This window comes from Pinus tabuliformis, chromosome 2_2 (genome assembly GCF_031772625.1).
Source record: "Pinus tabuliformis cultivar Carrire ecotype Pingquan chromosome 2_2, CPIR1, whole genome shotgun sequence".
Lineage (NCBI taxonomy): Eukaryota > Viridiplantae > Streptophyta > Pinopsida > Pinales > Pinaceae > Pinus > Pinus tabuliformis.
In genome coordinates, this window is record NC_142300.1 from 120568008 (window position 1) to 120581921 (window position 13914).

Sequence of the window (13914 nt, forward strand, 5' to 3'; positions counted from 1 at the left end):
GTCGATAGGAAAAGATCTGCTAGAAGGAAGGCATTAAGGCATCCTTCATCAATCTAGTGCGAGGGTAACCCGTAGGCCAATAATGTGGAAGGAATCAAACGAAAAAGATGTAGTAACCCAACTGAAGCACGTTTCTAGTTGACACAAGATGTAGCTAGCACACGATAAAAACCCTCTGAACCAACCAATAAAGAAAGTTGACGCAGAGGTGAGCAATCCACCAATAGGGTCAAATGGAAACCAAGGTACCACATGAATCCCAATGTGTGAAAATGAAAGCTAATGTCGAACACAAGGGAAACCACTCAGTCAAAGACCCATGATACCGATCGATGCTGAGCACAAGGTGATCTATCAATAATGAAAATAGGGCCAGAGTGTGGCTCTAGATCTTCCCTCAGAGCAATTTGTCATAGTTGATAAGGATAAGACCTGCTAGCAAGAAGTTAATGAAGACCTTCTCAAACCAGCATGAGGAAAGGACCAATATAACTGATGCGATGACAAAAATGATACTGACAACCAGGGATGGACGACTGAAAAATAGGTCAAGAGACACCGCAAAGAGGCCAACTCAGGTTTACTTCCCTTGAAAAAAAACATGACTCAATGATGACTATATGGCAGCATATGATAACTCTGTATAAGTTTGTCATGCAAGAGGCATAAGAAAACTCTCCATATGATTGGAAGAGGTAACCAACCAGAGGAGTACTGACTCAATAACAAGGTTAAGGTGCTCCTAAGTCAAACTAAATCCCACCCTAATGGAGGAGAGACTTTCTTTTGAGTGATTTGTTCAAGGGTGACACGACTGACTCTAGCTGCCAACAAAATATGGAAATGTCATCCCGTTCCCGCTCTTTTTGGAATATATAATTTTTTGTTTTGTCTTTTTCTTTAAGTTGGAGAAAGAATAAAAGAATTCTATAGTACAGTGAAAGGAATGAGTGTTAGAGAAATAGATGATCTAGTTCCTGGGATGGGAACATTCTTATGTTCAATGCAGGGAGGCGAAACTGGTCAAGGACACACAAAGGGATGCTCTTTCCATGGGTAAAAGGATGCATCAAGTTGCAAAAGCTAAGTGATTGCATGGTTGACTTTGCAGAAGACATGGTCAAATAAGTGGATTAAACACGAGTCCAAGTGAAGCCGGTGCAAGACCAAAAGGTGCAAATAGTCAAAACGCAATGCAACAGTACAACTCAACACAAAGGAGCCTCTAAGGTACAAAGCCAGAAAAATAGTGAATAAGTAGAGGAATGAAGCTTCAACGCATAAGTCATGGCGAGACTAGAGAGGAATCCCGAGCCTACTCAATATAGTAGCATTGGAAACCAATGTCAGTGAGGATCTAACTAAGACTCCCTTGTAAAGGATGGCTCTACCATCGCATCATGATTTAAAATCAGTGAGTGAAAATGGTGTACTGACCAAGATACGATGGGGTTGACCCTACGGCTAATGTATCTCTGAATGGAGGCTAGTATGCAAGATGCAGTGGAAAATGGTTTTCCCTAACCTAAATTCTAGTGAGAGAACAATACCTGTCATGATGGGTCTGTGGTCATGAGACCGAAACAACATCTCAAAGAAGTCTCCAAAATTTCCTATAAAAACAACCCAGTCTCGACAATCCAAGCCCACAGGTAAAAAAATCCATGAGACAAAAATCAATTTTTGAAAAAATGTTTTACACTTTCAAAGTTATATAATGACTTTTGGACTCATAGTTTTTTCATTTTTGTTTGGAGCAAGGAGCTGTAAGCAAGCTTGCCTCTGAACAATTGGACCACTCGAATCATCACAAAGTCACCAGGCAACCCTCAAATCCTACTTATAATGTTTTATGATCGCTTTTTAAAGTTTTTTCAAAGATTTGACCGTGAGAAACTACGGAAAAAATTTCAACTCTGCGTACGCATGGGTTGGATGTGAGTGACCCAAGTATACAACAGCCCTACACATGACTGTGTACAAAGGAAACCCGCATGTATGCAAGTTAAAGTTTTAACATAAATTTTAATGGTTGAAACTTTAATTTTTTGCAAGATGACCACCACATGGAGGGAAAGACAGCATACCACCATTGATAATGAGGTGATGAATGATCAGAATGCCTTAGCTGCTCTGAGAGGTTGTGGCTTACTGAAATTTTTCAAAATGCCAAACATGAAAGCCAATACACGCTTGCTCGAACTTTTAATACACTATTGGAGTGTAGAGGATGACACTTTTATGATTGATTAGATGCCTCTATGGATTGAGGTCAAAGATATATATTTCATTATCAGTCTCTCCTGAAGAGGGCAGGTCGTGCACTTGATATGTAGGACGAGACATAGTCTTTCAGTGGAAGACTATGTCCATATATATTGTCTTGGACATCCAGAGAAGATTGGGAGTCAAATTCCAATCAAACATGTGGAAAGCCTATCCTTAAGGATTTTGCTATTTACCTCTACATGGGTTAGTGGGTCAGCATCCCTGCATCAGGCGTCACGAGTATCTATGAGCTTGGTAGTAGAATGTCTTACCACAGTATTTGACTGGTGCACGCCTCTTCTGACTAACATGAAGAGACAATTGACCTCTATACAAAAGGGTCAAACAAACAAAATTGGATATGGAACCATTGTATGCTCATTCTTCTTCGAGAAGGTACCTGGGTTATGTCCCAAAGTATCAGTGTTCATTAGCAGCCCTAGAGATCCATGAATGGGTATATGGGTGGACTTGATGAAATTCCTTGGGGGTGGTGACGTGGCCAGAACGACCTTTGATGATGAGTTTTTCACCTGGTGGGATCAACAGATCATCGCGGTCGATGACTACCCATATGTTGGTGTGGATTTCCGAGGAGATCCAGACTTAGTGTTACCACCAAATGCGTCATGGGGAGACATAGGTAACAATTTTTCAAGTTTTTGTAAGTTTTTAAATATTTTTTGGATATTTTTTTTAATATGAAATGAAACTTAAAAACAAAATATTTTTTGATGAGACAAAATACTGACAAAATATAATGACCGTGTTCCAAATGTGGGCCCAATGAGACCTGATGGATTTTCGAGGCACAGGCATCATGGAAGAGGGCCCGAAGAGGTTGTAGCCGAGACAGAGAGAGTCCTTTATGCCATTTAGAGAAACTTGGTGAGACTAACTCACCAGGTACCTATGATAGCTGTAGAGGATCTTCCTGAGGAGATACAACGTCATGTGGTAGGAGTACCACGGGACTGGGTTAGGATACTTCAACGTGTAGCCAACACTATGGTTTACTTTTTAGCTGCTCATCCTGAGCCAACTCGATAGATAGATCTATGTATGACTGGACATGATCATGGGCATAAGCCCAAATTTTGAGGGCATTTTGTCCCAATCTTGTATATTATTTTTGTACACTCCACCTATATACAAGCGATTTTATGATATATATACAGATTTGATTTTTTTGATGTTATTTAATTTGATGAATGATTAATGTGCCAATCTAATGCTTAATTAGCAATAGAGTCTACTAATGAATTCTCAGATCATGGAATGTGAACATATGTGATATAAATAAATGATCGTTGCAACACTCTTACTCTAAAAAATTGGCGATATAAGTAAGGATCTCAAACCCGATAAGTGTTATTTAACTGTGACACCACCAGTTGTGAGTCTAGATAAACTACCAATGAATCAATCCCATAAGATATTTCTTCCGATAGTAAATTAAGAACGGAAATATATTTGGAAATGTTATTCGAAGTAGAGCCAATACATACTCCCCTCGACACCATCAACTGGCCAGATGGATAATAAATCACCCAAGCTACGGAAGCAAGATTTTGAGTGTGCCTACTTGCACCATCATCAAATCTAAAATATATCGAATCGTCCATCAATACCTGCCAAAGAAAATCAAAAAAATATTGATATCACAAAACGCTAGATAGATATGTACAAAGATACAATATATACAAACAAGCAATTGCTCGGCCGAAGCATAAGAAAAGTACTTCTTAAGGTAGAACCCATTTCTAGGCTCCGCTAGCTTGTTCCCTTCAAAGTTAATTAATTCATAAGCCCATTTTTTCAAAACACGCTTCACTATAAAGGGACCATACCACATAAATTTGAACTTACCTGCCCCCAGGGAGTCTTTATCTTGGTCATAGACTAAGACAAGGTTGCCTTCAGAAAAAACTCGAGGACGGTTAGCTTTATCATATTGAGTTTTAATCCTCTTCTTATGGGCTTCGTTTATTATGACTACATGTCAACGCTGCTCATCAAGATGTTCCAAATGAACGAGGCATTCTTGAAGACTAGATGTCTCTGGAAGAAGTTCTACAACTAGCTTAAGGGTTGGAATTTCACATTTGATAGGGAAGATAGATTCCAACCCGTAAACTAGTTGGAAAGGAGTAAAACCAGTGGCAGTCTTAACTGAGGTTCAGTATGCCCAAAGTGCTGGATACAACATGATGTTCCAATTGGATCGAGCTTTACCAATTTTCCTTTGTAGGATAGTCTTAAGGGACTTATTCACGGCTTCAACCTACCCATTGGCCTGAGGATAATACGGAGATGAATGCCCCTGTCGGAAACCCAACTTGAGAGCCAATTCGGTCATCAGTTGATTTTGGAAGTGACGACCATGGTTAGTGACAATCTCTCATGGGATACCAAATTGTGAAATAACCTGATTGAAGAGAAACAAGGCTATTGTTTCACTACCATTCTTGAAAGTAGGCATGGCCCCAGCCCACTTCGTAAAGTAGTCTACCGCAACAATGATGTACTTGTGATTCCCCACTGAAGGTGGATTACAAGTAGTAAAATCAATGCCCCACTTCGTAAATGGACCAATAGTGATAACAGGAAAAAGTGGAGTTAGATGCACGTGCATTTTCCGAGTATAAACTTGAAAAGATGGCAACGTTTGACCGCTTCAACATAGTCTTTGAAAATTGAAGGCCAAACGTAGCATGCATGCAAAATTTTCTGGGCTGTTTCAAGCCTTGATAGATGACCGCCACAAGCCCTACTATGGAAATCATTAAGAACCGACTCAACCTCTTCCAAAGTTAAGAAATGCCTAAGGATTGAGTCAACCCCTCTGCAATATAATGTATCACCAATAATAACATAGTTTTTGGCAAGGTGATGTAACTTTCGATGCTCATCTTTGGAGAAAGCAGGTGGAAACTTCGAAGTCTGGAGATATATAATGATATCTCTGTACTAGGGATCTTGTGAGGAAATGAGGAATAAATGTTCATCGGGAAAAATTTCCTCATAAACAATAGCTTCCTCATAACGCAGATCAGAAATCAATTCCACAGAAACTAAGGATTCCTTAGATTTAAATGACAAGAATTCGAGATCGAACTCTTGTAAAATAACAATCCATTGATTATACTTGCCCCCAATCACTCACCTACTGAGGACAAACTGAAAAGGATTGACAAATGCCAAGGCCAGTTTCTCGATAGGAGAATAGCGTAGCTCAGGTCCTACTAAGCATAGACTCAAGTAGTAGATCACATGCTCACTGAGAGCATCATCCTCCTGAACCAAAACCATACCGATGGTTGACTCTTCTGCAGCGAGATACAAAAGGAAATCTTTGCCATAATCTGGTGGACTCAATAATGGAGTAGAGGTTAATGCTTTTTTCAAAGCATCAAAAGATCATTGCATGAAATCGTCCCATAAAAATGGAACTCCTTTCTTAAGAAAACACATAAATCCTTTGGTAATCTTGGCATAATTTTCTATAAATATCCTCAAGAAATATGCCTTTCCTTGGAGACTTTAAAGTTGTCGAATGGAAGACAGGGGAGGCAACTGAATTATTGCCTCAACCTTGAAAGGATTAACTCAAATCCCTTCAGTCGATACAATGAATCCTAATAGCTGATTGGATGTGAATGCAAAAACACACTTATTCAGATTCAACTAGATTTTATAAAAATGACATCTCTCAAAGACTAACCGAAGGTGCCTGGGATGATCAATTCTCTTACGAGAACGAGTAGCTAAATCATCTGAGTATGCTTCGATAACATGTTTGATGTTGTGGAAAGCATAAGACATGGCCCGCTGAAAATTAGCTCCAGCATTTTTAAGGCCAAAAGGCATCTTCTTGTATGCAAGCGTGCCCCAAGGACAAATAAAGGTTGTCTTGTGTTGATCCTCTAGATGGATAGTAATTTGATTATAACCAGAGAAACCGTCCATAAATGAAGAAATTTCTTTACCTACACATTCATCAACAATTTGATCAATAAAAGGCGTGGGGTAATTGCCTTTTGGACAAGCTTTATTTAAATCCCTAAATTCAACACATACTAGGACCGTTCCTTGCTTTTTATCTATTGGGACGAGGTTAGAAACCCACTCAGTTAGAGGAACGGGGTATATGAAACCCACCTTAAGCAGTTTTTCAACTTCGGCGTTAATAGTTGCCACTTTCCAAGGATTGACCAGTTGAATTTTTTGACAAATAGGTTTGGCATTTTTGTATGTCTTGATCTCATGTTGGACTATAGATGGATCAATTCTAGAAATTTCCTCATAAGACCAAGTGAACACATCTCGAAATTCTTTGAAGAGATAACTGTAGATTTGAATTTCTTCAGGGGAGAAGTTAGCTCTGATGAATACATTTTCGATTATGTTAGTATTCGTAGAGATGTTCACAAGTACAATTCGTGAGATAACTGACATGTTACCTTCGGTAAAAAATTGTGCTGGAGCCAAAGGGTTTGAAATTGTATGAACATCACTAGCAGATAGATTGGACAAACTAGATTCAACTTCATGCAACAAAGGGAGAAAATATGAACGATGACGTAAATCTTCCCATGGTCGATCCACACCCATCATTGCTTCCAAAATTGCTTCTTCAGATCGTAAGACTATATCCAAGTAATCCAGAGCTGAAGTAGAATCGACGGTCCACGATGGAGCCACATCGCCATCTAACTCCTCTAGTGAAAAAGGAGTAGGATGGTTGTCTGTAGAGTCAACGATAGATTGATAAGCGAGTTCCGCTGTAGACATGGGAAATTCCATTCCACCCACCTACCCTCTATCTAATGTGGTGGTAGATGAAGATAAGGGTCAAGGGTCCGAAAAATAACGAGTTCAAAAGAACTCTTTCCGAGAAGGTCCCCTAGAAGATGAAATTGCATTAATTCTAGTTGTAGGTGGAGGGAGGTCAAATACACCCATTAACGAAGAGTACATCCCAACTCCTAAATTCTTAATAGTTTTATAGGGATTGTCCACCAATCGAACGGTAGAATCCGAAGTTGCGTGAGAGTCACCTGGAGAATAATCTAACTGATCAACTCTAACAATCCTCCCCTCACGAGGGAAATAGAGGATGCAGAATAATGATGAAGCTATGGCATCCATCTTGTAAATCCAATTCTTTCCTAAGAGGAGGTTATAATGCAGGTTCGTATCGATGATTTCTACCTCAATATTCACTACCTTTCCCCCAACATAGATAGGAAAGGTTGGGATAATCCCGTCCGGCCTATGAGAATGTCCATCAAATGTCGTCAAAAGAGTCGATGAAGGAATAGCTGAAGGTGATCCGATATCCTTCCAACATGACATAGACATCATGCATGTGTAAGCTCCCTCATTTATAATAGTCTGAAACTTATTGGTCTTCTAGTATGTGGAATTTATCTGGAAAGCCATATGGTGAGGAAGTCTCTTTTTGACATTGAACATATCAAAAGTGAGCACTAAAGAATTCTTTGGATCTACTACGTTGATTACCGAAAGAAAAGCACTTCTCTAAGTAGGGCATGACTGGAGTACCTCCAATGCTGACATACCACAAGGAATTTGAGCCAGATCTTCCACAATCCAGTAGTTGTGGGCTGCCCTAGCATTAGGGTTAATAGTCAAGTGCTTTGTGATACCTTTCGGTATCTAAGGTATAGACTCAATAGAGGGCTGCTCAATATGAAATGGTTTTATGCCTTCAGGAACAGATTTATCCTTAGATGTTTCGCTTCACCATAATTGTGTGCCCACGTAGTGACGTCGATATGAGAGCTCATCATATAAAAATTTGATGAATTTTCCCCTTCCTGGTTGCCCCCGACAGAGGTACCAGCACTAGAATTCGTGCCAGCAAGTAATTGTTGCCCTTGGGGAAAAGGGTTAGTCAGAACAACTTAGAAGCTAGAGGATCCTTGTTGTACTAATAAGCATTGAGCATCTTGCATCTTAGGGCAGAGGTGAGTCAGATGATCTCCATTGCATAACTTGCATGGAAATTTTACCTTTTTCTTAGACTCTTTCCTACCCTCTCCAGCATCATTGTCGGGTTTTTTTTCATTGCCTTTCCCTTCCCAGTTATTCTTCTTACCTCATCCCTTCCTCTTCCCATCAGATTGTTGATTTCCTTTGGGGTTAGTGATCTAGATGGCATTTATAGAGGTAGGTTGGGAAGGTGTAGGTATCGATGGTGCTGCCTATGTAGAAGAAGCAGTTTGTAGAGACAACTGCTGGAATTGATTCAATAGGTCCACCGTGTTACCATCAATCGATCCGACTATACCATTAGCATGAGGACCTAGTTTCTGTTTGGATAAATCGACCTTAGATCTAGGAGCATCAGGTAGAATTTTTTGAAGAACCCTAGACTGAGAATATATCAGTTCCAATTGCTGGGCTTTGAAAATGGTCTGCTCTTCTATATAAACATTGGAGAGAGAGACATCCTTCAAGATCCCAGGTTGTAATTATTTGAGAAACCATTCAAGAATGAACTCTGGTGGGATTTCAGCTTTGATAAGGCTTTTCCTCCTCCACCATTCTGGGATGTGATCCGAAATGTGAGTTGCGGTGTCTTGTTGAAAGTCAGCTAAAAGCTCAGTTCTCGCTTCATATCAAACAAGCAACTAAAAATGGTTCAAAAATACATTAGCCAAATCACAAAAAGAAGTATAGATGACCCCTGGCAACTCTATATTCCATTTGGCTGCATTTTCAGTTAGGGTGCACTAAATAACCTCAACCTAATTGAATCATCTATCAAGGAGTTGGATGAGCACCATAAGTGAAATGTGGTTACGTGGTCTCCCAGATCTTCACCATTCTTCTCTTCAACTTTTCGGATATCCGAGGGAATTTTAGTTGGGACAGAAGGACAAGATGGATTGTATCGAATTGGATCATTTGTCAATTTAGTTAAGTTTGGCAAGTTCAGCATGACTAGAAAAGGGATTCATGGTGAACCTTGCAAACTCCATCCAGTGCAGGTGGAGTTTCCAAATGTCTGAAAAGAATGGCCTGGGTTTTCAAAAACACCAGGTTTCCCAAAGTAACTCATAGAGCCTACCAAACCAAAAGGCGCTCCTTGTGGTCCAACAAAATTCAGAGTTTGACCAACTCTTACCAAAAATCCTCCGTAACCAATGAAGTTACCCCCTAACGAAGTGTTAAAAGGAGTTGATAGCCCCTGATAAGGATTCCATGCATTAGCAAAGGGTGGAAAATTCTGAAATGAATTAACTGAAGGATACTGCACATTCCCTTGTTGGCCAGAATAATATTGATTCCCAGCTCATATCCCACTAACAGTAGGGTTTTTCCAACTCTGGAATGGGTTATTACCTTGACCTGTGAAGGAAAAAGGCATGGACCCTACTGTTGGATTGGAATGTGGTATATGACCGCTTCCAAATGGAAAACCCTAAAAAGAAGCCAATCCACTCATCATGGATGTGGAGGCAGTCAATGGTATGTTCAAAGGAACTGAAGGAATCCCATGAGACGACATTCCATACTGGATAAATCCAAAACTGGATGCAGTAGCCTGAGAACTTCCACTCATTGACGGAATGGAAGTAGACCCAAATATAGCCATGCTGGAAGTAATAGAAGGGATAGAAATAGTTCCTCCTCCTTGTATAGATATGGGAGTCTACATACTCTCAACACTTGTCATAGATGCTATGCTTCCAGCAGTGGTCATCGAAGGAATAGATGGATGTAAACGTGGGCTCGAAGGCCTATGAGTTGGGATTCCAACGTACAATAGAACATCTGGATGATTAGGAGGAAGAGGAGAATTTGGAGCGCAACTGACTCTGAAAGCTCCCCAACTTCGATATTATCTTCCGATTGTAAAAGTACTCGAGAAAGAACAAGTGTGTTCCTCTCTAACTCTCTATTGGTGCTAGGTCTATCTTGTAAATTAATGACCTCAAGCGGAGGATCAATCTTCGATGTGCCTACATTGGTTGAAAAAATAGGCAGAATTACTCCTACGCCTTCTAGGAGAAGGCTCAGGACTCGTAGGTGATAGCCCACAAAGTCTCCTAGACTGTCGGAATGGTCGATCAACCACTTTGAATTATTTAAAAGATCTACTTAAAGACTCAAAAAATTATAAAGCTAGGCTAATTAGGAGCAAAGAAAACTCACTAAAATGTCCCTAAAGATATCATCAATCAAACTACTCTCGAGTATTTCTGCTCTGGGTGGTTAGGACTGGACATCAAAATACAAGAAAGTTAATAACAAGGGCCTTCCGAAAATAGACTGGGATAATTACGCCCCAGGCCTGCTAGCGAAGGTATCAGAGGCAGTTACGCTGACCTCCAGACAACAGCCTTTGTTGGTGCAAGCACCCAAGCTTCACAAGGGTACCCTCCAGAAGTACTACTAAATGTGATACAACGTCAGCCTCAAGTGCCATGGGATTCCACTCCGCAACCACCTATGTGATCCCTGGGATAAGAAACTATGGTCACCAACTCATATCAGAAGCCAAGCGGAACAGTCATGAGGCGGGATCCGATAAGTAAGAGAGGGGGTATCTCTCGTCCTTATCTTCACTCTCCCTCGTGCTTTACTCCCAGTCACGGAGCTTTCCTGGTCTCCCTAATACTATCGGATTTTGCTCATTAATCAAACTTCTATGTTTTGTAATTCTGAGCAGCCTTGGAGAGTTAACTCTCCTCTTGCCTAATCCAAGGCCCTAATAAACCTAAATTTGCTGGTTTGTTTTGATGACAACATAAAAGTTATAGTTTATTTTAATTAATCACTTGATTTTAATGGCTTTTCTTTAAGTCAAGGTTACAGATGGGGGTGAAACCAATGATGTTCGTATGACGCAACAAAAGTCAATGAAAAACTAACTACATGAATGCAGTCATCTTTTCTTTGATGAAAAGAGATATCTATATGGGTTCTACGAAACTTCTACGAAGCAAATTACTTTTTTCTTTTCTTTTCTTGAAACACACTTCACACACCCAAAAACCAAAATACTATGAATGTTTTAACAATGCAAACTACCCTAATGCAAGATATAATGGAGGTGCAAGATCCTAAAGAACACTCAAAAATCAAAATCAATTGTTTATAACCAACAATGAGCCAACTTAAGCACTGTAGAGGATACAAATTTTGAACACAAAATTCTCTCCACACAAGAAGGACAAATTGTAAAAGGTGGAAATTCACTTTCAACAACAAAAAGAAACCATAAACCAAACTTGGCAAAACAAAAACAAAGCTTTTTGAGATCTCTTCTCTTTTAAAGAAACAACCAAAACAACTTTTTGAAATCATTGGAATGCTACTAAAACTCAAAAGATCGAAAAAAAAGCACAAGGAGTCTTTGCAAGTTACAAACTCGAAAATGAACGAAAACTTGAGCAAAAAGACTTCAACTTGCACAAAACGACCCAAATAGAAGCAAAGAGTTTGATAAACTAACCAAGAAGTGAGGAAAGAAATAATTCCAAATTTGTCAATAAGACTTTCAAAAAGAAGAAAAGTTATGAGGCCACAAAAAAAAGGAGAGCAAAGAAAGTAGATTTGAAATCCGGGCTTGACACTGAAATTGAAAACAATCTCGTGTTCTAGAGGACCAGAACAATCAATAACTTTGGGACGAAGTCTTGTGTGCCAAAACACAAATTACAAACTCGCTAAAAAAGAAAACCTAGGCCAAATCTTTTCAATGAGGAAGAGACTTCGAAACAGTAAGCTTGTAGAATAAATAATTTTTTCAGATAGCAGTTGACGACACAAAGACTAAAAAGACCAAGCAACAAATCTATCTGGGCTCAAAGATTTAAAAAAAACCAAAAAAATTTGCATATGTGACTATGTGCAAAAACAAAAGCGTGTACACGCGCTCTTGGCACAAGAAAATCATGTATACGCGAGTTCACTTTACAGAAGCAAGCATTTATACGTGACTGTAAACAATGTAAAGAGTGTATACAAAGCTTTGCAAGAAAAAATAAAAAACAAAGTCTAATCCAAAAGATCATACTTGAGGCCTGGGACTCTAGTAGACCAAATAAGACTGTAATCAAAAGAAAACCAAAGATTGATGCATGATTGAGAATGAACAACCCAAACCAGGAATAACAAGATTGTTATCCCTAGTGGAGTCGCCAGTTCTGTTTTGGGTGGAGGCACCATAGGGCTTTGGGTTAGAACCCCAACAGAGCAGAAGAAAACTACAGCAAGAAATACTCCAACAACTTAGGTAAGATGCTTATATTATCAAACTACGTAAGAATGACCGTCCCCAGTTTTCCTTCATTCGAGTAGGTCCTGCAGGGTTCAGAACCTCTGCAACTCCCGATGTTCTTCAAACCAAGAAATCATTCAATCCGAACATACATAGCAGTGTGGAAGTAAAACATATTCACGAAATTGACTTTAAATCATATAAAAAAATGATTAATCATACATCGAAACGACATTCATAGATGAATAAAACATAATTTGATGCATAGACATAGTTAATTTCATAAACAAGACAACATTTCTTTTATTGTAGTAAGGTATAAATAACATGGAGAGAATTCACCTGAGCCTTTCTCTGGCTCCAAGCGGAACCGTCCTCTGGATTCGCCTTATCCTAGCCTTCAACAATTTTCTTCCATCACCAACACCATCATATCTCAAGCAAAAGGAAGGATATCTATAATCAAGGAAACTAGGGTTTCATAAAGCTTGGGGAAGTGCATGAGGCACAAGGATTCATTAGACTTAGTGAGGGATAATCTTAGTATAATAACTCTATCTCTTCTCCTCCTTAAGGCCTTCCCTTAGAGGTATATTTATACCTCTCCCATTTAGTTTTTTAGTTGGGAAACAATTGGGCCACAAGAAATAGGAGGTAATCAAAAGGTAAAACCCATGAACTCCACCCAAAATTGAGGAATTTTAATTTTTTAAGTGTTTTAATACATATATGTGGGTTGGGTATTGACTGACCCACGTGTACACAATTTTAGCTCAGGGAAAAGTAGCGTACAGGGAATAAAACATTATTTTTTATATATTTGGACCAAGTCTGAAAGGAGGGGTTGCCCTAGGCCATAAACAAAGCATCACATATACCAATAGTGGTAGATGGTGTTATAACAATTAGTAATTTATATCAATGACTCTATATTTTTATTGTTCAAATTTATTTTTTTTCCTTTTCCAATAACATATGTTCATTGAATACCAAGAAATGCATCATGATTTACAAAAACCACTAATAAAAATGATAACATATTTCTAACTATACATCACTAAATAATAATAATAATAAGTATATATATATATATATATATATATATATATATATATAATACACTACAAGTCTATGTATTTATTAACTATAAAATTATTGCAATTTTTCATGTTTATTTACATTTCCTTAAATCTAATATAAATGACACAACAGCATAATGATGTCCAAGAATACTAGCTAAATAAACAATTTTAACATCCACGGAATTTAAAACAAGAAAATATAAAACAACTTGATATAATAACTTAATACTCTATTTATTTATATATAAAAATACTAAAATTTGATAATAAAGCATTTTACCGTTATGTAAACAATTAAAATAATAC